Here is a 26,479-nt window from a genome sequence, read left to right as displayed (position 1 = left end):
TCGTCAGGGCCTTGGATCTTCATAAAGACCAAGACAAGGGTATGGTTTTGGTCTTTGTTTGGGAGCACAGTTCTGTTATATTCTGGACGCTTCCTCAAGTGAACATTCGAGCCCCTTCTCAAGACAAAGAAAACGTCCTAAGTGTGAACTCCCTGTTCACAGGCACATCCCCCAGAAAAACCGGGGCTCTTTCCCTTTAAAACACCCACTTTTCTCCTGATGCCGGAGTCTGTGTCTTTAAGACAATAATTGCTGAATTGAAATTTGAGACTGTTATCTTAATAACCAATTACTCAAATAACTTTGAAATTGGCTTAAATTGGCTCGTCATGCTACATTTACCTGAATCTTTTTATGGGAAAGTTAGGAACAAGAGAAAAAAAAAAATTCTTGGCGGTCTCATTTGTTTGGTTTCACTGAAGGGTCTTATTTGCAACAAGCAAGTGGCTCTGGGTCTCCATGGCCCAGACCTCCGCCTCCTAGGATGGAGCCTACTCTGCTGCGGTCTTCTCCAAGGTCCACCCACCCACCGCCACAGCCCCTTCCTGGCCTCCCTGGGCCTTTCCAAAATAAGGCTCTCCCTGGGTGAGGGAGCAAACATTGACGTATGTCATGCCCATGAAAGAAATTCCCCTCTTCTCTGCAAGAGATTTCATGGATTTTTTTTTTCCTTTTGGAAAATAATAGATGAGGTTACAGAGCTCTAATTTTCTCCCTTCCAACAGCTATGAAAGCTTAAAGGTGAGAGTCACAATCTTTAAACTAAGGGAATTCACCATTTATTAGTGGTTTGAATGGACAAGGGCGAGTGCCTGGGAGCAGTGTACTCGGGTTTTATATTTAGCTATAAACCCAGTAATAGAATATTACATCTTTTTCTCTAATCTAGTCTTATATCCGGTCATTTTTCTTCTAGTCTAAACTCAAGTAATGGGAATTCTTAATGCTCTTCACAACCATGCTCCTTCCCCCCCCCCCGCCCCACCCCACCCCCCCGCTGCACTGTTAAAGAAAAAATGTTGCTTCTGCAAACATTTTACTGATTTTGCAAAGACCCAATTCATTTTATTTTAGAAACAAGTGTAGAATGTTGAAGCACTTACGGATCAAAAGTTTGGGGACAAAAATAAGCTAGCATAAGGGAATGAGGAAAATGGCACCAACTTTCAGGACGGCCCCAAAGACCCACTCAGTTCACAGGATCCCCACCTCCTCTCTGATACCTGAAGCCCCCAGAACTGGGTGGAAACTTGGAGCCTGCCTAGGGAGGCGGTACTTTTGTTTACAGGTTGCCTTGGAAACGTGTGAAAGTATTTTTAACTTAGCTTCTACTCCCTGACCACAGAGAGGCTGGAATTTTCATAACCGAATCCCAACATAGATGGGCCTCTATTTTAAGGTATTGGAACAAAGACAGGAAAAGAACAAAGATGATTTCCAGGTTCCATATTGATCTCCAACGGTAAGAAGACAAATGACTCTTTCCAGACACGCTGCTGCTCCCTGGAGAAGGGGTGTTCAGAATGGCGGGATGTACGAGAAGCCGAGAGGAAGGAGGCATGGGGGCTCGGAGCTGGGGACTCTCCCGTGTGACTCCACACGCCCTGGGTGTATACACCCATGGTGTGTATGCACACGCTTGGTGTGCACACACTGTGGTGGGCTCCTGGGTGTCCAGCCCCCATGTCCTCGTCTGTAACATAAGATGAAGACCTTTAAACTTGCAGCCCCGTGATGGAGACACATGCTGGGAAGTGGCAGGGAGGGTGGCAAGTGGGCAGAGCAGTGACCCTGAAACAGAAGCCCTTTTCCTGAGGGGTCCTAGCAAAGCCCTCGCTGCCTTGTCTCTGGGTTTCTTATCTCTGGAGCCAAGAAAGATTAAGCTTCCCACCCTCCCCCACGTGTTTGGGAGAATGAAATGAGAAGAAGTACGAAATGGAGTTGGAAAATTGTAAAGCACTCTATATGAATATGAAATATTAGTGCTTTCATGATGCAACAAGATTTTCAACCTCATAATTTACCTCCAACTCCGGGAGGAAATCACCTTGTCATAAAAACATCTTGGAATGGTGAACCATTATTCTTCTATACTGGGAGAAAATTCAGAGAGGCTTCCAAAAGAACGAGATTATAAAACCGTAAAAGAATCTAAGTTCAAAAGCCCTTGGAAACTGCTGGACTGAGCCTTAATAATTCAAACAATTCAGCCAAAGTTTTTCTTTCTTATGGAATAAAACTTTTTTTTTTTTTTTTTTTGACACACCAGATAACGTGTCATAAAGAGCTCGGGCAGGCTCCAGAAACATGGACCCTGAGCTTCTCCCACTCCTGAGTTCCCTTTTGGATGCCTTGCCGGGTTTCCAGGATGCTGGCGGTCCCCAGGGAGAGCTGCCCAGGCTGGGACCCGTCCCTGGCTTCCCTCACTGCCTTTGCTCATGTCCACATCTTCCCTTCCCTCGCTCCCCTCCTCTCCTCCTCTTCTTCCCTAGCTGATGTCATGGTTGTCCCATGACCTCATCCGGAAGAGGCTTTCCTGCTCCCTCTGCAACCCATCTCTTCCTGCTCAGAGCCTGGGTGGCAGGCATCAGCTAGAGACTCATCTCTGGGTGGGCTTGACCACCGCAGGGTCAGGGTCAAGAACTGGGGAGTAACAGAGCTTAGGGGGGTTCCTGAGAATAGAAAAAGAGAGAGAAGAAGGGTGTTGGGAAAGCATTTCTGGCCTTTTCTACATTATTCTAATGATTTTGGCAATGCCTTGCTTGCTTAAGATTTGCAAGGGAGCACACTTTTTTTTTTTCTGGGAATATTTTAATATAAGAAATAGGTTTCCAATTTTATTTGTAATGCAAAAGGAGAAACTTAATATTCTGTATGCCACGGAGGAGGCTTCCAAAGAATCTTGGCAAATACAGTTTTTAGAATAAATATCTTGTAATTTTTTCTATCTACAGAAGGACTAGGATATTGAAATAAATGCTTGTATGTATTAAACTGGGCTTCCCAGGTGGCGCTAGTGGTAAAGAAGCCACCGGCCAATTCTGGACACGTAAGACATGCAGGTTCGAAGTCTGGGTCAGGGAAGATCCCCTGGAGGAGGGCGTGGCAACCCACTCTAATATTCTTGCCTGGAGAACCCCGTGGACAGAGGACCCTGGCGGGTACAGTCCGTAGGACCGCAGACAGTAGGACATGCATGAAGCGACCTAACATGCACACGTGTTAAAGTACAAAGCCTTTTGTAGTTTTTGCTCTGGACTCAACTAGGGAAAGTTGATTTGAGTAGAACGTGGGGCCCCTGAGTGGACGTCGTTAGCTCTGCCCATTTAGTTACAGGTGGAGTTTGGTACAAGAGGAAATAGCCAGTGATGCCACAATGGAAGGCTGGGAAGAGATAAGTAAGCATGTCTGGTTTTCTGATGTGCAAAGATGGAGCTGGCCCCGCTGAGTCACAAGAAGCAGAGCGGGCCTTGGGAATCCCCGGGCCACTGTGGCTCCTGGCAGACTGGGGTCCAGCAGGCGGTGGTGCCAGCTGGCTGACCCGGGATGGCTCCAGCCAAAGGCGAGATTGGGAGGCAGGTGACCAGAGGGCATGCCATGGGTTATGCAGACGTTTTGCAGCTCAGCAACTGTGTGGTCCTTAGACCACCCCCCCCCCCCCGAGGTGGGTGCCAGCAGTCAGAAAACTACAGTGTCAGAGGAAAAGGGGCAATGATACGATTTCATTTGTGTCCTTCTCACGAACGGGAACTGTGAAAATAATCAGGATTTTGGAGTAATGCCTTGCATTCTTGAAGCTTGCACAGAGTCACAAGGCGTTGTCACGATAATATTCACTTGGTGTCATTCACGCTCCTCCACATTATTTTATGGCACCTGGTATTATGTATCACGGCCACACTTGCATACCCTGTTGTCGACTGAAAAAAAGTGCACACTGGATAATACGCACAATGTGAGAGTTGTCAGTTAAGTTGTTTTTTTTTTTTTTTTTTTTGTCAGTTAAGTTTTATTCGGGGCAAAATGAGGCAATTCTGGGAAACAGCATAACTCTGAGAAACTGCTCCAAAGAGGCAAGGGGGAAGGCCAGTATGTGCATTATTTTAGTGAAGGGGGTGCAGTCAAGAAGGCACTGTCACAGAGGCTGGCCCCCAGCCGCGAGCAGCAGGTGTCACGGTCAATGACCTCAGCGCTTTTCTAGGTATGAGGAGATGCAAGAACTGGGCTCGCAAGCTCATCTCCTGAAAATCTCTAACTCCCTGAAGACCTGTTCTGGCGGTTTCTCCCAGAGCACAGGGTGCCTCTTTCCTGATGCCCACCCCCAGCTCTTTCAGGAAGTGCTGAAGGTCAGCAGCTGCGGTGACTCTTGCTTTAATCTCTGTAGCGGTCGGTGGCAAGTGCCAGGCTCCAGTTGGCACTGTTGAGGGCTTCCCTGGTGGCTCAAGCAGTGAAGAATCTGCCTGCAGTGCAGGAGACACAATTTTGATCCCTGGGTTGGGAAGATCCACTGGAAAAGGGCATGGCAACCCACTCCAGTAGTCTTGCCTGGAGCATCCCATGGACAGAGGAGCCTGGTGGGCTACAGTCCATGGGGTCGCAAAGAGCAGGGCACGACTGAAGCACCATAGCACACACACACACTGTTTTGCTCTAGTCAAATGATTTTTACAAAGCAAATACACCTCAAGTGTTCTACTGAAATCTAAAACTAGTGATATAAGCGACCACCCTTCAGAATCACACCCTTCAATCTGGAAACCAAGAGGAAGGATCTCAGCAGTAATTCTGCTGGGGAACTTGTATGCTCGGCTGCAAAGGTAATAGAGAAGGATGTTGAATAAGCTCCTGGCCCCATTTGCCACCATGGCATTGCTGGACCTTGCAGCCACTGTTAGGAAAGTTTCCAGCATGTGTGCAGAGCAGCTGCTCCGGGGCTTTCTGGGTGGGCAGACCCACTGAGGGCAGGAGGGTGTGATCTCTGTGCTAAGGAAGTGCTCACAGCCTCCTTGGGTTATCAACATTTCCTCATAGCCGGTCAATGCTACTGCAGAGCAGATTTTTAATCCAGTTAATATTTACCTTGTGACCTGCGATTAGCGTAAAAGCATGCTTGGTGACAAGCCTTGGGATCACGCGGCACCTGAACACCGGGGATCGCACCTGGTGCAGTGCAGACCCTCTTGGTTCACAGAAGGGACTGGTCAGCCCTGGGCCTCCCATCCAAGGAGTGAGAGTGGTGAGCACCATCCAGGCGGTTCCCACACACCTGTCCTTCGGGCAGAGAGCATGCAGGACACAGCTCCTCCCCACTGACATGCTCAGGAGGCTGAGCGAGAAGGCTCATGGAATTCCGGGATGTGGGATGAAGTTAGAACAGCTCTGCTTAACCTTGGACATTCCCAAGGAACATCTGCAGAACTTTTCTGGGGAGCTTACTCCAGAAACAAGTCTCAGCCAAGTATTTGGTTCCTGAATAGCCTGAACTTGGCATTTTGAGATTGAAATATGATGTTTAAACTTCAAGCTCAAATGGTGTTTGTTTGTTTGTTTTTTCCCCTTAGATCAAACTGTGGCTCAAGCTCATTGAACAGTCAGAATTTTTCTTTTCTTACACTTGGTGATTTAATTACACATTGACATTACAAAATTGATTACCTAGTATTGGGAATTCTCCAAAACTGCATCCAAAGGCTGAAACAGAGCATAATGCTGTTTTGTTTTGTTTTGTTTTCCCCCAGAACCAAATACTACCAAACAATGGATTAAGAATCCATTCACTATTATCTTCCAAATTGAAGGATAATTTCACCTTCCAGCTGTTGAGGAAATTCTACACATCAAAGGTGACAGGCAGGGCAGCTCTGGTTTCCAGAGAGAGATTGCTTCATAATTTCTGGGCCAAATGTCCAGTCCCGACAGTCTGGTAATTGCAACAATCTATGGACAGAGTTGGGGTTTTCCACCTGGGTAGCCAAAAATCAAGGTAGGAGACAGGCTGCCTTGGGCTCAAGTTCTCCACACTGGTATCCCGAGTATCTTCCTAAGAGGTTATGAACAGTAGTTTCCTCTCACTGATCCAGAACAGTTGTTTTAACTGTTAAATTAAAAGTGTTATGATCGAAGAAACCTATCCGGACGGGGACAGAGGATGGTAAAGCGAAGAAATCGTGGCCCGGCGTGTCTTCACCACGAGATTACGTCTGAGTGGCCGATGGCAGAGCGTCTGCAGATGTCTGAGGTTCTTGAGACAGAAGAGATGCAGTGCAAAGGAAATTCTAATAATAATCTTGAAACCAAGTAATAAATTACCCGGCAAGCCCGGGAGTGAGTGGGGGGCTGTGAAAGGGGGAAATAAGTCATTCCCAGGCCTCGTCTGGGGACAAGAGGGTAGAGAAGTAATTGAGGGTCACAGCAGAAGTGGAGGAATAGGATATCTTTGGGAGGAAGACTTAGAATCTGTTTTTCCATCATTTTAGAGAAATATTTGTTTGACGTTTCCCCGAGAAGGGGAGGTTTCTCAGCCTGTCCCATCGGGAGGCAGAAGGCGCATTGCAGTTTGGACAAGCAGGGAAATCACAGGGTCCCTGGGGTCCCTGACTGTCTGCTGCCCCCAGCCCAGACAAGAAGAGGAGGGACTGGAGCCAGGACACTGAACGGAACAGTGGCCGGGGTGCGGAGGGACACGCTGGCAGGAGCTGAGGTCTGTCCCCAAGGGCTCCAGCCACCTCCGGGAGCTGTGGGGGGAAGGTGAGGGCCACGGGCTGAGCACAGGCGCCTCCCGCGAGTTTCCATCTGATCCCCCATCGCCAGAAGCTAGTGCGACACCCAGGGCGGGGAAGCCCGAAGCTGCGTCCAGCTCAGCCCCTGGACAGAGGGCAGAGGACGGGGCAGAGATGGGCTGGGGGTGACTGGAGGGTGCCCGACAGAAAGTGGCCAAGAGAGGAGTGAAAATGTACCGCAATATGGCCAGGTTAATAAGGAGAGAGGGGTGGCTAGTAATGCAATCAAATCAGTTAAAAAAAAAAGAAAGGAACAACAATGAAAAAAAACATGTACAAGTGATAAATCCAAGTAAATCTGCCAATGAGCTGAACTCTCCCATGAACTGCAAGACCACCCCTGTCTTTCAGGGTCCCCAGATCAAAGCCCTTACCTTCCTTCAGCTGGTGGGCCCCTCACGGGTACCCTATGCTACTGTTTTATGCCTCGTACAGGGCCTGGCACACGGAGGGTTGCAGGGCACATGGGGATTAAATGGCCCCCTCCCCAGAGCTCTGGTCACAGAGTGGAGCCTTTGGCTGTAACCTGCCCACCCCCCCGCCCCCCCCCGCAAAAATGAGCCTCCTGGGACTCCGGATTCTGGCTCTTTTCCTGAGAGAGACCTCTTTCTTACTGGCGGTTCTACCTGGTCAGGGAGAAAACAGTGATCCACAGCTTGCTCGTTTGTGAAACTTTCCCAGAATTGACATATTGCATTTCATGTGGACAGAAACACAAAATCGTTTTATTTATAACTAATCCAGCATTGCTCACCACTACCCATCTATTGATTAGGAGAGGAAAATGTAGCTAAATAACCTGGTATTATTTAGCCTGGTGTTGAGCTCATTCAGACCTGATGATTAACTGGATCCCTTCAGGCAGTTCTCAGCTTTCTCCTGGAGAGAAGTGGTCCGCTCCTCCGAGGCTGCCCTCCCCTCCCCTGCTATCCAGGGGTCTGCACAGGGATGTGGTGGGTAAGATTCGGGACCCTACTCTCCCTGTGTCCCAGGGCACCCTGTCTTCTCCACCTGGGACCTTCCCATCAGCGGGGTCAGAGTTCTGTGGGTTGACCTCACTCAACTTTGCTGTGTTTGGAACCAAAAACTGGCAGCTACCTTCTGGGGTCTCAAACAGAGGAGAGAAGAAGAAGCCCTCTTGTACTGGACTCAGTTATCCCCCCAAATTTATATGTTGAACCCTAACCCTCAATGGGATGGTGCTGGGGGCTGGGGCCTTTGGGAGGTGATTAGGTGTTGAGGGTGGAGCCTCACAAGTGGGACCAGTGCCTTTACAAGAAGAGACCCCATAGAGCTCCCCCACCCCTTCCTCCATGTGGAGACACAGCGGGAAGACAACCTTCTGTGAACTAGAAGGGGAGGCCTCAGCAGATTCAGAATCTGCCAGCACCCTGATCTTAGACTTCCAGAAGCCTAAGAAGAATATTTCTGTTGTCTACAAGTGTTCCCACCTCTGGCATTTTTGTTATAAGCACCCAGACCAACTAAGGTTGAGGTCTGAGGTTCCTGAACTTCTCAGTAATTAAGACTAAGATTTACCCACACCTCCTCCCGCCCCAGAGCTGGGCAAGGGGCTTACCTTTCCTCTGCTTTCCCTGAGTTACAACCCCTCCGGCCGCAGATGGGTCTGAGGCCTCGCCTGGTCATGGGCAGGTGGATCACCATCCTCAAACTCAAGTGGAGTCCCACAAGCTCAGGCTCATCGGCCACAAGGAGGTGATGGGTAGTCTGGCAGATGCCCTCTCCCCACAGTGGTCTTGCTGGCAGAGTTCTTCCTTCGAGGACTTGTCTCTTCTTCTGTGCCTGCACAGATCTGGAAATCACCCCACTCAGCTTTTTCTGGGTGACAAATCCCAGGGACCCATCAGGAAGTCTGGTCCTCTAAGCAACTCTGGCAAAGACAGAGGAATCACACGTGAACAGTTTTCAGGACGTTGCCCCATTACAGCCAGGTTTGGGAGCCCGTTGGGCTCTGTCTCTCTCAACATCACTCTGCCCGGCAGCATAATGTTTGTGGGCAGGTGCTGGGTTCATCCTCTGAAGCGTCTGCTTCTAACCCAGTGTTGGCAGAGAGTGAGAACTGGCGAACACGGGGCTTGCATGGGTTAACCCGCGACTCCATGAGCGGCTGCAGCAGCATCTTCGAGGTTAATGGTGAGTCAAGGGGAAGAAGCTACAACGTGGCTGGAAGTGGAAGCAGAGCCTTGACTCCGCAGGCCCGAAGCAAAGGGGTCTCGAAACAAAGGCGGCATGTGTACCTTTGTAGGGACATGGATGTAGGTAGTTAAGAAATTCAAATGATGACATTCCAGGGGTGGGAAAAAAGAATGCTTGCCTTGTGTTAATTTGGAAGCAATGAATACAAGATTTTGCTGTTGTTTAAAAGGAGAAAGCGAGGGAAATCGAGGTGAAGGTTTGCAGTGGGAGGAGGGAAGTTGTTTCATAAATCCTGAGTGGTGGCTAATAATGAGAGACAGTGCACGGTGAATCTAGAGCAGCTCCCCCTCACTGTGGGCTTTGATCTGTGCTGCGGCTTCGGGTGTGTTTTCTTTGTAAGCAAAAGGCTTCCACTCCGTGGTCCTCTGCAGCACCCTCCACTGCATAATTGGCTCTTTGCAGCACGGCCAGCATCAGAGCCACAGCATCCAGTGACACAACACCTTGTCAGTAACACCGATGCCACGTCGGCAACAGAGGCGCTCCGTTAACCTTTAGCCAGGCTGGAGGCATTGCCACTGTGGTCTCCCCCTCCAACCCCAAAACAGCCAGTGATGTTCACTTTCAAACATGCAAACTCAAAGCACCTGTGTTTAATTTTCATCAGGAGCACCGTTTTCATTTCTGAGCTGCAAAACTTCCGTGCTCCCGGCCCCACTATGTCAAAAATGCACAGTGGCAGATTGGCATACTGGGCTATTAATAATTTGCTGTATGTGTTACAGATGTTGCCTAAATGAACGGTGTTCTATCACTGTTTCTTGACATTGGGGCCCTTGGGGTGGCAGGCTAAGACCCAGATCTGTCTACAACCTGCCTGTTCTGGAGAGAAAGGGGGTAAAAAAGTGGCCCCTCTGAGCAGAATCACATTCCAGCTTGGAAAGCCAATTTCTCAGATGTTCGCTCTGTCCTGTTCCTTGTTCTTCCACTCAAACCTCATCTGGCCATGAAGAAAAATGATGTGATGCAATTTTTTATTCTACGCTTGACACTCTTATGGAAGGCAATGTGGTTCATTGATTCCAAACTCCAAAAAGGTCAAGAAATGAGGAACCAAATTTTTGGAAGCAGCCCAGGAAAAACTTTCAAGCCCGGGAAAACAAAACTGCTAATTATTACCCCTTCTGTCGCCATTAAGCTTCAGAGGAGCCCTGAGCATATGTTTCATGAGCCTGTACTTTTATATTAAAACATTATTGAGGCACCAGGTGAAATGTACATTACCTGAAAACCAGCTGAAACGGACAGTGGGTTTAAATTTTGACAGCCAACAGCTGGGGCTCTCTCTAACTTTATGCAAAAACGAAACCAATAGGCTATGCTGCGGTTTCAAGTGTCCCCAAACAAATTTATATGAAAAATGATATTAATTTATCTGAGATGACTTCTGCCAAGAAACGGATATTTCTGTTACTTCTGAAGGGTTGGGAGGGGAAAAACAAACTGAACTATTATAAAACATGTAACTTGGATAGTTTAAGAATCTAACAAACAAAAATGTGTCTTTTCAGTTTAGATTAATCACAGTCGCCCTGCTTATCCCTTCTGTGGCCACAGTGATTTTTGAAATGCTAATAAGTTAGATCTCCTTTTCATCCCTGGAGTTTGGAAAATGGTTCTTTCCAAACAAAATACATGTGTGGGCAGCATGCCAAGTGTTACATATATATGTACATATACATATACACGTTTACAAAGTGCCACGCACCAGTGAGCCCTCCATTGAGTAACTCCAGTCTGAGTAAAACCTGGAGCTTGGTGATCCAAGTTTAAGCCAAATGGTGCCAGATAAAATTCCAATTTAGACACGGTTCCAATCCGCACTGCTCTCAGCCTGTAACCTTCCTGGAACAGAGCAGACTTAATAGTGTCCCCTGTAGGGCACGCATAAATAGCAGCTTTTATTGGTCACTATTTTGGAAATGTCAAGACGGCTACAGTACAGTTCCGGGTTGCGTTCAGCTATCACTTTACACACCTCCTGGACCCTGGAAGACATTGTTTTCACTGTGACATATTCTAATGCCAAGTGAAGAAGTGTTTTCGCTTCTGACGTGGGACTTGGCCGCGTATTTCCTGGTAGTTCACCCACACCCACTCGCTGGGGGCCCCTCTTCCTTGGGCGTTACACGTGTCCTAGCGCCTGTGGGTCCCCCAAGGACGCGGCTCCCAGGAGGCTCAGGGTCCAGGTGCAGAGACGAGATTTGCACCTGAAACGGTGACTCTGGTGACAACTGAAAAATAGGGCTCTGGGGTTAAAGCAGATTTGGAAACATTTAGGGGGGACACGAGACAGGCTGAAGGCAGAGGGCTTGATGGGGAGAAGTGCAGGCAGGGCCTCCGAGTGAGATGGGGTCAGTAAGAGCAAGGGCCTCGAGGCGGAAGAGGCTGCGCTCCGTTCAGCACCTTGACGAGGAACTCAGAAGTGGTTTGCCAAGGGCATCCTGAGTCATCGACGTGTGTGTTCTGTCTATGAGAGAAAGAAGCCACGATCACTGGAAACATTTGCTTTGGGAGATGCATTGAGCTCAGATTCCCTAGTGGCTCAGACAGCAAAGAATCTGCCTGCGAGGCAGGAGACCCCAGGTTCAAGCCCTGGGTTGGGAAGATCCCCTGGAGAAGGGAATGGCAACCCACTCCAGTATTCATGCCTGGAGAAGTCCATGGACAGAGGAGCCCGGTGGGCTACAGTCCTTGGGGTTGCAAAGAGTCAGACGACTGAGTGACTAAAAAGGTCACAGTTCAGATTCGGTTTTTAGTGATGTTGCAACTTTGTTCAACACACCATGATAAAGGAAGATCCCAGAATCCAGAGGTGGGTGCCCATAATACATTGTTCTGTTTCCCGGAAGGAGCATTTCAGACCCGCCTCTGAGCAGAGGGAGCCCTGAGCCCTCTGGGAGCCCACGGTGGACACGGGGATCTCCCAGGGGAAGGGTCTGCCCCGCTAGGCCCTGCTGCGTCTTCCAGGTGGAGGTCAGCCTTTACTCCAGACAAATGATTGCAGAGCAGTGTTGGAAATGTTCTTCAATCGAGGATTTCCTTTCACACCGCTGCTCATGGGCTACCCACTCGATCATGTGCACGGTGAGAATTTTCTTGAACCTGGGGCTGTGGGCAGGGCGGGTGGGGGGTCCTGACAGCTGGTCTGGGGTCTCTTTGTTCTTCCTGTGAGCTCACTGAGGGCCCAGCCCACCTTCTCCATTCAGCCTGCTGTGCCGGCCCTCATCTGCCCAGTGTCAGGGCAGTGGGCTCCCTGGAGGAGGAAGCAGGCAGCAAAAGCTGTCCCCTTTAGGCCTGGATGTGAGCAACCCCCTAGAGGCCATCTCAAATATAAAACCGATCTAGAAGGAGGCCTGTCTTGTTTAAGGGAACTCGAGAGCTTTTTCCTCTAGCAAAGCCAGCCCGGTTCCTTCTCTCTTTCGTTCAGTGGTGACTTTAACAAATGTTTTAAACCAAATTCAGAACAACTGGCTTCCAGAAATTGCTGGAACATAAAGAAAAGGCTTCATTTGGTGCCATATCCAAATAAACAGGGGTCTAAATCTCAGCATCTGAAGAAGTCTGGCCTCTGGAGGTTCTGGTGGTGGAAAAATTGGCCTTTGTTCAAAATAAATGGTGTAAACCTTGCCAGGTTGGACGACTGTCTTCTGTGTATTTTGCAATGAGCACAACTGAATTAATAGATATCATGTCTCTAGGACCTGGGTGATTTTCCTAAAATGTACACACGGGCTGAGGCATGAAAAATGCCCCCAGGGGAGAATGTGATGAGAAAAGTTTCTCAGGCAAAGGAAGATATTTACACTCTCTTTTAAATAATAATAATAATGACAAATTTCTACTTTGTACTGGACACAATGCTGGGTTGTTTTTTTTTAATTTTTGCCTCAAATATAAGTTATTTTTTCACATTGTGCTGTCTGACTCTTTTCTTCCTCCTTCTTAGAAGATACATTTTCAGTTTGCTTCTAGAATAAAGCAAACCAAAGCTTCCCAGTCAGGCAGAGTTTTAATTCCAGAGGTGAACTCCCTGAGTCTGAAACTTGTCTTCCTTAAGTGCTGAGGAGGGTAGAGCTAGTCATGGCTTCTGGTTTTTATTAAAATAAAAAAGCCAGCTTGCGATCACAGAAGGGAAAGGATTTTGCCCCTAAATGTGGTTTCTGATGGTATAATTCTGGTTTCTATTCCCCTAGCAGCACTTACTTGTTAATATGCCAGATATCAAGAAGCAGGGATCCCTGAAAACATGTTTATTAACATATTAAACTCAGTGTCAGAACCCAGAGTCAACTCGGCTGGTCAGCTGGGCCCAGGTTGCTACGTGAGGCCACAGGCCGTGGGCTGGGTGCCCCCAAGAACAGAAGCATCAGGGGCTTTGTCTAAGAACCACCCTTTGAAGGCATGTTAAATGCCTGTTTAAGACCCACAGGGAAGCTCTAACTCATGGTGTCCTGTGACCTTACTGGTTAAGCTGAGTCGCCTGGCATGGGAAGTGCACAGGGCCTGGGGCACGCAGACTGGTGGGGGGGCCCGCATTCCTTGCATCAGGTCACACCCGTGGATGGAGACATGCCCTGGGGTCAGTGGTCAGAATGGCCGTCCAAACAGCCAGGAACCACCCCCAGATGATGGCCTGGGCTTTGGAGGCTTGGCATAGGAAGAAGCTCCCCAGCATCTTTGTCTCCTGACTGAAACGGAAAAGCCAACTTTCAAACACAAAAGCAAAACAAAACGAAACCCCAAATCCCTTTCCTTTATGGGCTTCCCAGGTGGCTCAGTGGTAAAGGATCCACCTGACAATGCAAGAGACGTGGGTTTGATTTCTGGGTTGGGAAGATCCCTGGAGGAGGAAGTGGCAACCACTCCAGTGTTCATACCTGGAAAATCCCATGGACGGAGGAGCCTACAGTCCACGGGGTTGTAGAGTCAGACACGACTGAGCGCATGTGCATTTCTTTACTGCATAGAGCCAGTGCCTGCTGTTTTCTGCTTTTCTCAAGATCCTAAAGATTGCACAGGAAAAGGGACAGCTTCGGGAGGGGGGCAGGGTTAGGTAACTTGCCCACAGCCACTCAGCTGGCCGAGGGGTCCCCGGCTGGCAGCAGCCTTCTCTCTCACCCACCCAGAGGCACCCCCCCTAGTCTCCTTCCTGTCCCCTCCAGGTCCCCAGGCTTGCGCATATCTAAGCAACTGAAAAACATGATTTCTATCCCTCTGAGCAAGGCCCGTTCCAGCTGTTTTGGGGTCCCCTCCATCACCAAATGCTAAAGACAGTGGGACTCCAGGTTTATCTTGGAGGCCACTGGAGTCCTCCAGGTGAAGAACTAAAGAGCCTCTTGATGACAGTGAAAGAGGAGAGTGAAAAAGTTGGCTTAAAGGTCAACATTCCAAAAACTAAGATCATGGCAACTGGTCCCATCACTTCATGGCAAATAGATGGGGAAACAGTGGAAACAGTGACAGACTTTATTTTTGGGGGGGCTCCAAAATCACTGCAGATTGTGATTGCAGCCATGAAATTGAAAGATGCTTACTCCTTGGAAGAAAAGTTATGACCAATCTAGACAGCATATTAAAAAGCAGAGACATTATTTTGTCAACAAAGATCCATCTAGTCAAGGCTATGGTTTTTCCAGTGGTCATGTATGGATGTGAGAGTTGGACTGTGAAGAAAGCTGAGCACCGAAGAATTGATGCATTTGAACTGTGGTGTTGGAGAAGATTCTTGAGAGTCCCTTGGACTGCAAGGAGATCCAACCAGTCCATCCTAAAGGAGATCAGTCCTAGGTGTTCACTGGAAGGACTGATGTTGAAGCTGAAACTCCAATACTTTGGCCACCTGATGCGAACAGCTGACTCATTTGAAAAGACCCTGATGCTGGGAAAGAGTGAAGGCAGGAGAAGAAGGGGACAACAGAGGATGAGATGGCTTGATGGCGTCATTGACTTGATGCACATGAGTTTGAGTGAACTCCGGGACTTGGTGATGGACAGGGAGGCCTGGCATGCTGCAGTTCATGGGGTCACAGAGTCGGACACAACTGAACTGAACTGAACCAAACTGAATTGCTGGGTTCCTCTCTGCTGGGTCGTATGAATTGCTGAGGTCCAGGTTTCTTGAATCTCTTACTGGTCTGGAGCAAGCCAGTGATCAAACTTCTGAGATGGTCTGAGCATGGACTCCCTCCAGGCAGTCTGAAGCAGGCCTTGGTGAGAGCTGTGCCCTGAGCTGCTGCCAGCTGGTGCCACAAGCCCTAGGAATCCAGGAGACCCGGTGCTGGCCTGGATACAGGCTGAGGCACAGCCTCCCTCAAACACCTGCTGCCTCCGTCGTGCCTTTCACATAGATCGACGCAGAGAAACGCAGAGAACCACCAGTGACTGAAAGTGATCTGGACCTTTTCCTTCAGTCCTGCAGCTGAAATGAATAATGCAATCTTTTTTTTCCCATTATACTGGATGCTTTAGACATTGAAGTTTTATGAAATCTCTCTGTCTTGTCTTAAAATGTTCTATCTCTATAAGCAAGCAGGCCTAAGCTCTTGAAACTGTTGGAAAGGAGACTTGAGGTCAAAGGAATGTAAAATACAAAGGCCACACATATGTAAACTACCCCTGGACCAGGTCTTCCCACTCCGCTCTTTTAACACATACTTACTCAGAGAGCAGAGGACCTGCGGGGGGGGGACCCCATCCAAGTGCTCGCCCCCAACCTCATCTACCTGCGTGAACCTCCACCTCCTTTTAAGATGGAGAAGGGCCCCGAGACCATTTCTCCATCACAGCCTCTGAAAGAGCAGGCGTCCCAGGCCAATAAAGCTTCACGAAGCTAAGCCTGGCCTCAGGGTGTGTGAGCTGGTGTGGGGCCAGTTTGGCTGCTTTTACACCTGGTTTAAGGGACCATATGGCTGCTGCTTAGCATAGAATGTTCTGGTTGCTTATGTGGAAGGAGCTCTTAGGTCTCAGAAACCTGGGAATCTACTTGCAAAGCCCTCTAGGGAAAGATTGATTTGTTTTCTCCTCTCCTAATCCACTTCATTGCCAAATAGCTCAAAATGTAATTTTGCTAAAGGATAGTAACTTTCTTTCCTTGGTTTTTATTTGGTAGACATAAAATACCGAAGGGCTTCCCAGGTGGCAAAGGGGTAAAAGAATTTGCCTGCCAGAGTGGGAGCCCCAAGAGGTGTGGGTTCAATCCCTGGGTTGGGAAATTCCCCTGGAGAAGGGAATGGCTGCCTACTCCAGTATTCTTGCCTGGGAAATCCTGTGGACAGAGGAGTCTTGTGGGCTACAGTCCATGGGATCACAAAGAGTCGGACACGACTGATTTTACCCACCTTGTACCCTCACCCAGATGAAGGATACAGGGACTGTAGATCAGAGAAACAGCATTGGGATAAAGCTTCTCTGGAAAGAGCGGTCACCGTCACTCTGAGGGTCCTCTCCCCTCTGCTCCTTGGAGAGCCACCGGCTGGGAGCAGGGTTGGGGGGACAGCTGCTGCTCCCCTGCCTACCGCCCCGCCCTCCGCAGTCAACCCCTGGGGCTCCTGGCGCCAGGGGCAGAATCCTTGCAAAGAGGGAAGGGATTTCGGCCTGGGGTCCAGGAGTCTGTTGCCTAGAGCCCTGGACTGGTGGGCAGTAGGAGCCAGTCTGGAGTGGACTGACAGAAGGTCATAAGCTAAGGAGGACCAGGGGTGGGAGGCTTTGGCACAGAGCCCTCAGCTCAAGACGCTGTTCCGGGGAGTGGTTCTGAGAACGTCATGACCTGCCAGTCACTGAACAGGGGAGGGTGCAGGGATCTCTCCGTCAGAATCTCAAATGTCCTGACCAAGTGACCTCCAGTATGTCAGTGTGTATGTATGCATGGGAGATAGAAATGTACATTATGCATTCCTATCCCATATCACTGCAAACATTATGTTGTTGTTCAGTGGCCAAGTTGAGTCCGACTCTTTGCTGCCCCATGGACTGCAGCACGCCAGGCTTCCCTGTCCCTCATCATCTCCTGGAGTTTGCCCAAGTTCGTGTCCATTGAGTCGGTGATGCCATCCAAGCATCTCATCCTCTGTCTCTCCCTTCTTCTGCCTTCAATCTTACCCAGCATCACCTCAGGGCTTGTGAGATCTTAGTCCCCTGACCAGGTATTGAACCCTCGCCCCCTGGAGTGGAAGTGCCGAATCTTAACCACAGGAAAGTGAAAGTGAAAGTCGCTCAGTTGTGTCTGACTCTTCGCGGCCCTACGGACTGTAGCCCATCAGGCTCCTCTGTCCATGGAATTCTCCAGGCCAGAATACTAGAGTGGGCAGCCGTTCCCTTCTCCAGGGGATCTTCCCAACCCAGCGATCGAAACCAGGTCTCCCACATTGCAGGCGGATTCTTTACCAGTTGAGCTATTAGAAAGGCCCTTTAACCCCTGGACCCAGGGAAGTCTGACATATTCTATAGATAGATAGCAAATATAGAACTCATGGGTTCACCCAGGGAGGGACACGTGAATTGTTTCCGATATTCAGTTTTTATAAATAAAGCTTCTATGAACACTTGTGTCCAGAGTTTAGGGTGGACAGATATCCTCATTTCTCTGGGATACATGGCCAGCACCATGACTGCTGGTCATATAACTAGATACCTAGATTTTTAAGAAGCTGCCAGACTATTTTCCAGAGAAGTTGTCCCATTTGTATTTCCCACAGAAGTGTATTAAAAATCCTTGATAGGATCTGGTATTGTCAGAATTTTTTATTTTGGTTGTTCTAAGATGTGTAGTAATATCTCATTGTGGTTCTAGTATGCATTTCCCTAACACATGAAGGTGTTGCAAGTATTTTAATCTGCCCACTTGCCATCACTGACATGATGGACATGAGTTTGAGTAGGCTCCAGGAGCTGGTGATGGACAGAGAGGCCTGGAGTGCTGCAGTCCATGGGGTGGCAGAGAGTCAGATAGGGCTGAGCGACTGAACTGACTTGCCATCTATGTATCCTCTTTGCTGAAGGATCTGTCTTTTGTCCATTTTCTACTTGAATTATTTGTACTTTTATGTTGAAGGTTTTTTTAAGTCTTTATTGAATTTGTTACAATATTACTTCTGTTGTATTTTTTTGTTTTTGTTTTTTGGTTTTTTGGCCACAAGGCATGTGGAATCTTAGCTCCCTGACCAGGAATCAAACCTGCACCCCTTGCATGGGAAGATGAAGTGTCAACCAGTGGATCACCAGGGAAGTCCCTTACTGTCAGATTTTGAGAATTCCCTGTGAGTCCCTTGTCAGATATGTGTTTTGTAAATATATCCAATATATCCTCCCAGTCTGTATCTTGATGTTTCATTCTCTTATCAAGGTCTTTTGGGGAGCCAAAGTTTTAAGTTTTGATAAAGTCTAATTTATAAAAAATTTCATCTGTGGATCATGGCTTATGGTAATATCTAAACAACTCTTTTGCTGGCTTATTTTTTGGCTAGAGAAAACAAGATTTTCTTAAGTTTTAAAAATGGTATCAGCTGTTGTTTGGGGACTGCAAGCCTTTTTAGTGCCTCACTCAGGATATGCAGGCAGCAAATGGGAAACTCTGGCACTCACCACGAAGCTGTTTTCCGAGGACCTGGTTTCCTAGCCAGTTGTGTTTCTTTTGCTTCCATCCAGAGTCATATGATTATTTTATATATAATGTCTGTTTTTCAGCTGTACTTAGTGGGGGTGAGGGCGTTAGGAAGATGTCTGTCTGTTCCCTTTTGTCTGGAACCAGAGTTGGTTTATATCATTTTGATTCTGCTGTTTCATCCGCATATTCTTTATTTTGGCAATACTTAAAAAAAAATGTTTCGTGTTCTTGGCCATGCCATACAACATGTGGAATCTTAGTTCCCCAACCAGGGATCAAACCCATGTCCCTTGCATTGGAAGCCCAGAGTCTTAACCACTCGATTGTCCAGGAAGTCTCAATATTCTGGAAATACTTTGATAACATTTTAAGAATGTTAATATTTGAAGCAGAATTATATCAGCACTGAGTTTTTGTGGAGAAAGTATTTTCTGGAGCAAATCTGATTAAATTTATTTAAAATTAAAATAGAAATACTTGAAGCAATAAGCTTCCATATAGCAAGTTGGTCAAGGAAGTATTTGAGAAAAATTGTTTTTATCAGTTCTCTCCCAAGTAAATTTTGCAGTCAAGCTTTGACTCACAGACCAGTTTTCTTTCGTCAACATATTCTTAAAATTAATTTTAGTGTTTGCTAGTGTATGCTTTTTATTACAATCTTCATAAATTCCAGTTCTGATACTTTCTAGATCATTTTTACACGTGTAGGTCTGCCAAGAAGTTTTGCTTCTTTGGACGATTTGACCACATGCATTTCAACCACTGTCATTTTCTTTTTGTGCTTATTTGTTTCTGCCATGAGACTCATTACAAACAGAATGAAGCGTCAGTCTCTCATCTTCATTTGTTAGTTGATTCTTGAGGAAAAAATATTTCCCCCAGGTAAGGATGACCTAGGTCTGAGTGTGGAGCCAGCTGTGAGGGTGAAGTGGCTGCCTGGGTGAGGAAAAAGGAGGTAGGGATGGTGCCGACCTCGAAGTCAGCGGGGAAGGGGCCAGAGGGGTGGTGGTGGCGGAGCAGCAGCCAGGGAGGAGGTGCGCCTTTCTCTGAGCAGGTGAACCTCACGTGCTGGCAGGAAGCTGGTGCCTTTGACCACATGGGGAAGCCCACACTTGCAGAGTCACTTTCTCAACCCCGAGCCTCCTCTCCCACAGCATCTTCAGGGAGGTGCTCACATGCCTTCACTTTACAGAGGTGCGTCCCTTCCTGCACCACAACACTGTCCTGTGGCCTGCTACTCCAGGGAGGTCGCTCCAAGTCCTTATTATCCACACTACGCCTTCACCCAGGAGGCAGGTCAGCTCTCACGGCGGCCTCAGAGGCTTCTGGAACAGAGTCGGGGACTTCTCTGCACTTGGGGAACCTTTCACTCTAATCGGAAGGGGGTGTCTCTATCCATGAGCAAGGTTGCCCACGGACATTTCCCTGGCAGCGCCACTATAATCATCAGCAGAGCTGCCCAGCGGCTCATCAGAGGAGGGCTCCTCTGCCACGTGCTCATGGGGCAGAAGCCCCCTTCCAGGGTGACTAGTGCCAAGGAAGAGGAGGCGCCCTGCAGAACAAGGGTGCAGCCAACAACATGTGAGCTTCCTGTGGGCCACTGACGCTGAACCGTGATCAAACCATCCCTGCCAGCCTGGCCAAAAGAGGCAGGTGGTTTCAAAGGCCAGAGCTCCCTTGAAGAAGTCCTCTCGCTTGCTAGTGTGTTTTTTTCTTGCACAGTGGATGAGCTGCCTGAGACAGAAGGAGCCAAGGCCAGGTGTGAAGAGACAGACCCAGCAAACTCTCCTCAAGGTGCCTCTGTGAGCCGAGTCATGGCGGGAGCAGCCAAGGTTCCTCAGCTCCAGGAATGGGGGAAGCTTGCTGAGGGTGAACACTTTCAGGGCCCGCACAGCAATGCATGGCTTTCCTGCCCTTTGGTGGAAAGGAAAATGGAGGCGACCCCCTGGGCTCCTCTGATGAGGTGGGAGAAGCAGGGTTAGGGTCCCGGTGTTGGCAGAGACCCAGGGACTGTTTCTGGGATGGTCTGCCACCCAGCGTGGGACGGTCTAGAGTGGAGACAGAAGCCATGAGGGGATGAGAAGCCCTGGGTTCAGCCCCTGGTGCTAAATTGCACATTTGTGTGCCTCACGCCTGTGTCTTTAACCTCCACTTCCTTATCTGAGAAATGGGAATAATAACCCCTGCCTTCCTTCCCAGAGTTATGAGAATACAATTAGAAAATATGGCAGCTGTAAAAATATAAAACCATCGTATTTGCATTCGCCAATTCCTTAAGGAAATGGGGCCAGAGTTGAGGGGCAGGCCAGACCCTCTTCCACAGAGAACTTTACAATCCAGTCCTAAGACCATAATGTGTCTCAAACATTATGAATTTAGGAAATGCCTTTTCAATCTGGTGAAGAAAATAAGAAGGCTCCGGTGATGGTAAAAGCTGAGGCCACAGCCGCAGAGCTGGCGACAGCTTTCGGTTGAAAAACAAACCACCCGAGCGCTTCCCACCGAGACCCTGACGTGGAAACAGCCAGCGCAGGAGGGATGATAAATGCCTCTGGGGTTTCACAGCCTGGGGGAGTCGGCCTTGTTAGGGCTCATAAAAGCCTCCTTAACCTGGAGAAGGAAGCCTGAGCTCATGTGTGTTTCCCACAAGAGCCCTCTGGCCCCACCTCCCCGCTCACTGGTGTGAACTCACAAGCACACCAAAAACTTTCCCAGGAAAAGAAACACGGGGGTCTCCATGACTGGCGGTCCTGCAGGACGATCCTCGTCCACTGGGGATCCTGGGGGAGCTGGAGCCCTGCCAGCCAGTAGCGTGGGCCTGGGAGAGAGACAGGACACCACCAGTCACAGCCCCTTCTCCGCTCAGAAGAGGAGGCCGCAGGTGCGCCCAGGCCATCAGGCCAGTGACACACCTCAGTACATGCGTGTGGCCCCCCTGTGAGCATAGCGACCAGATGCCCCATGGCTCTGAGCTGAGCTTCTGAGAATGCCCGGAAAAGAGCTCTTCCCCGGGAAGGGAAGGTGTTGGTCTGGGTCCCCTCTTGCCTTGGCAGCATCCTTGTTAGCTTGGGGCTTATTGAAGGTGCACTCTTAACCTTTTTCCCTACTACTCCATTTAAATGAAGAAGGCCAGCTTGCTGCCAGACTCCACGGGAATGTTCTGGGCCACGTTTAATAACAGGAAGATCAACTTTGACCAAGTCATCAATGATGACTTCATGAGTGTTTCTTACAAACACGCTTTCAGGGTCCAGATATGGCCTCCTTCCTGCTGTGAATGTTTATTAGCAACCTGCCAGGGAGTTAGACGTCGTTTCTCAGGGAGCGGCTGGGATGTCTTGGTGTCGGTCCCTGTGCCAGTCCAGAAACGCCTCTGGGTGGGGGGCTGGGGATGATGGCACCGAGCTACCTCGGGTCTGCGGTGCCCACTTCCCTCCCAGGCTCCAGCACTTTCACTGCCCGTGAGGACCTAGCCAGGCTCCACCTCTCCACAGCGCGCCTGCCACCCTGCTTGCAGCGGGGGTGGAGGCAGGGATAAAAACAGCAGGCTCGGAAACTGTCTTTGCCCCAAATATTTTCCGGGAACTTTTGCTCAAAATCATTTCATCCTATATTAAAAAAAGAAACAAGATAAAACAAACCCCCCCAAAACCTCAGACTCAACTGACTGCTCCTGGCAGACTTGGGTATTTTAATTTAGTACTGAATGGAGGGGTCTGCATTCTAAATTGGTATGGAGCAGGATATATTTATAAATCAGATTTAAAATGTGGGTGCTTTGTTCCCAGATATGAATGAACTACTTAAAACTCAAGACAATCAGAAAGAAACACCAAAGCGCTTAAAGCATTTGCTGTTTGCTCTGGCAGGACATGGTATGAAAAGTGAAAGTGAAATTCACTTAGTCATGTCTGACTCTTTGTGACTCCATGGACTATACAGTCCATGGAATTCTCCAGGCCAGAATCCTGGAGTGGATAGCCTTTCCCTTCTCCAGGGGATCTTCCCAACCCAGGGATCAAACTCAGGTTTCCCACATTGCAGGCAGATTCTTTACCAGCTGAACCACAAAGGAAGCCCAAGAATACTGGAGTGGGTAGCCTATCCCTTCTCCAGTGGATCTTCCCGACCCAGGAATCAAACTGGGGTCTCCTGCATTGCAGGCACATTTGTTACCAGCTGAGCTATCAGTATACAGTCACATTAAACGTGGAGAACAGGTGCTTCGTTCAACATTGGCCATCTGCCCAGTTTAGGGCCTTTTTGCTTCTCTCTAAATCCTGCAGCTTTGCCTCTCCCTAGCTTTCCAGCTGGTTCAATGGTAAAGAACCCACCTGCCAATGCAGGAGATGCAGGAGACCTGGGTTTGATCCGTGGGTTGGGAAGGTCCCCTGAAGGAGGGTCTGGCAGCCCACTCCAGTATTCTTGCTGGGAAATCCCACAAAGAGTGGTGGGCTACAGTCCATGGGGTCGCAGAGAGTCAGACTCTACTGAGCATGCACTCACACTCCTCCTGCCCCTCCCTAAGCTCCCATTTCCTTGCCATCCCCCAACGCATTGAAATTTTAAATTAGAATTTTAAAAACTGTTCAAGGAGAGTTGGCTTTTCTTGTGCAAACCATCATCCTGTTGGTTTTTGTTGAAATTTTGGGTGCACTTGACTGAAAGTAGAGAGGCACAAAGGCCACCCAGACGTCTCCACCCCTACTGGGGGCCAATGGTCTCTAAGGCAACATTTCCCAGCCTGGGTCTCCCCGTCCTCCTGGAGGATTTGCAGATAGGCTGGAACCTGCTCCCTCATCTCCTCTAAGAGGGAGCCCCATCCATCATCCTCTTCTACTTTTATCCCTTCACTAGACGACCCTAGACCTTGCACTTCCTCCCCAACCAGGAGGGCAGACTAAAGACTTTCCTTTTAAGTTTCACCTAGTAATTCTCTACCTTAAAAGCTGAGAACACATTCTCATCTTCAGATGGGACAGCAATCCACTGTTTGCCAAGTTCTTCCCACCAGTCAGAAAGGGCCAAGATTCAAGTTCAACTCCACTGGCTTCCCCTAGTAGTGACTTTGGGTACCTGAGACTTGAGTAGGTGCTTTTTTTTTTTTTCTTAAATTGAGAGGATGCTGACCAGAGGTAGACACTGAGCAGAGCCCGAGGCTCAGGGTGGAAAGTCTCAGCACAGCGCTAACTTTGTGGCTCACTGCTATGAGACTTCTCCGAACCGCTGTCTCCTCCTGGGAGGAAGGGCAGTAGTCAGACTCCCTCTCAGTCTAGTTACAAGGACTGAGAAGTCCTCCAGTCTGCTTGCTACCTCTTGCTACTCCTTCACAGTATTTCAAAATATATGAAACAACTTGAAGACAAATGAAAAACATACTGATAATGGTTTCTGATGATGAAACTAACAAGGGCAAGCACAATACCTGGATCCCTCCAAGGTCCGAAGAAGGAGCTCAAGCAAAAAGCTTTCTACAGACCAGGAAGCCTCAAACGGCATCTCCTTGGGAAGCTTAGCTTTTGAACTACAGGAGAAGACCCCACACCAATCAGCCATTAACCAGAACTGCCACGATTCCATTTAATAGCTGCATCATATGCCCTAGAACCCTGGGTCGTAGTCAGCCCAAAGCCCTCCTGTATAGAGGTGCAGACGCTGATGCCCAGAGAGTGGGCGTGGCTGACCCAAGGGCATGCCCCTGGTTGGTTGCAGAGGCAGGGGCTAGTCAGAGGTCGGTCATCTCCTGAGGATCACCCAGACGCAGCCCACACTGCCATGACAAGGCTGGGCACGGAACACCCTGAAGGACGCGTTACAAGGACAGGGGTGTGGTCCTGGCTAAGGCATGGGTCCCTCCGCCAGACGGGAGGCAGAATGAGGGCTCAGCCCTTGTCCTCCCAGACTCCTTTGTCCTCACCGTCACCTTCTCTGGACTGCCCAACCTCCCAGCCTTCCCGCCTCCTACCTGGCTTTAAGGACTCTTTCAGTTTTGTTCAGAACATCCTCTGTTCACCGACTGGGAATAAGTCTGAGAATTCCAAGGGAGTGGTTGCCACGGCAACAACAACCTCATGGAAGGTTTCAGAACTTTTGCCTCCTACTCCTAGTACTGCAGAAATTCAGAAAGCATAAGGCATAAAGACGAGTGCTAATTATCTGACCTGAATTTGCTGGGGTGGGCAGAAGAAAGACAAGTGCACAGCAGTCTGGCAGACACTCCTCATCGGCACTCGTCCAGATCACTTTCTGGAAGGGAATCACTGTCAGATTATTACCATTTTCTGTTAGAGGTGGCACCAGGGATCAACAGAGGATCATTTGTCTTATGCCATGCAAAGCTCACCTCACACCTTGGAGGGGGCAGAGCTGTTTTCTGGGACTGCTGTTTCATCAGTCTGGCAGGCATGACGGGCACGTGCATTAGGAGGTCTCTGCACCTGCAAGGTTGGGGAGGGGCAGAGTAGCCCACGAGCACCCTTAGCATGGAAGCACGGTCCTGAGCACGTGGACTCAGATGCCTGGGAAGCAAAGCCAGCCAGGCAGGTAGACACTGTACCATGAGACTAAGGGCTGTCTCTAGTGATGGAACCCAGACCGGAGGGGGCTTGACTCCATTCTAGAAGCACATGGACCAGGGGGAGACAGAGGACAGGCAGTCAGGCCCTCTACTTGCTCCCCACAGTGGACACGACTCTGGGCAGGGTTTTCCACACAGTCTGTCTGGAGGCATCTCACTGGTCAGAGAGGGTTCACCTGTCAAGCTGTGCTCAGGTAGCTGGAGTCTGCTACAAAGCAAGACCAGGAGGTACCACATCACTCTGTTCTTGCTCCCCATCTATTTCAGTGTCCTCTTCCTTCTTTCTCTCTGCACTGGGATTTCACATTTTAGTAGGACGTTGGCCCTCAAGCCCTGTCTCAGCTGTTGTCTAGGGCTTTTGCGATTAGACAAGACCCCCCCTCCTCCATGCCAGGAGCTGCTGTGAGTGCTGGGGTAAATAAATACATCAACGGGGCTTCCCTGGTGCTTAGTGGTGAAGAATCTGCCTGCCAATGAAGGAGACACGGGTTTAATCCCTGGGTCAGGACGACACCCTGGAGAAGGAAATGGCAACCCAGTCAAGTGTTCTTGCCTGGAAACTCCCATGGACAGAGGAGCCTGGCAGGCTACAGTCCGTGGGGTCACAAAGAGTCAGAGGTGATGCAGCAGCTAAACGACAAATATGTCACCATGAAAGCAAGTCCTGTGACCCCAGGAAGCGGACTTCTTTGAGGACCAACAACAGACCTTCTGAAGTGAACGCAAGCTGGGACTTGTTACAGCTCCTGCACAGTGATGGCTGGTTTTAAGTTGCTGGAGAGGAACAAGAGAGCGTCAGGTTTCTAGTATTTTGAGAGAAATTTTCAGCGTCTAGGGATAGGGTGATGCGGGAGATGATAGGTGGGGCTCTTGAACTGCATTCCACCCGGGAGAAAGCTGTGTGTCTCAGGGGGGCCCAGAGAACATCACCAGGGCCACTCCCACTCCCAGCAAATAGGCCAAATAGCTAAGAGGTTTGAGCTAAGTTAGAACATCTTTAGAGGGTGACTGTGGAACCATCTATGCTCCAACTCCCCCAACACACACACCTCTGCGCAGACACACACACGCACACACACACACACGCACACATGATGTCATGTACTTATCCACGGATGCATAAGTACCATACTTATCCAGCATGGTGGCTCTGTCAACCCTCCACCACGAGCTCTCTTCACGGCCACAGTCCCTTGGAGACAGATGCCAGGTCAAAGGAGATACCTGCTGGATGCAGCCCGAAGATCCTGGGGTCACCTCAGCCCACGGAGAACAGAAGGGCTTTGTCACTGGGGCTTTGAT

Source organism: Bubalus kerabau, chromosome 22 (genome assembly GCF_029407905.1).
Source record: "Bubalus kerabau isolate K-KA32 ecotype Philippines breed swamp buffalo chromosome 22, PCC_UOA_SB_1v2, whole genome shotgun sequence".
NCBI classification, from domain to species: Eukaryota; Metazoa; Chordata; class Mammalia; order Artiodactyla; family Bovidae; genus Bubalus; species Bubalus kerabau.
Note: the sequence above shows the minus strand (reverse complement) of the source record.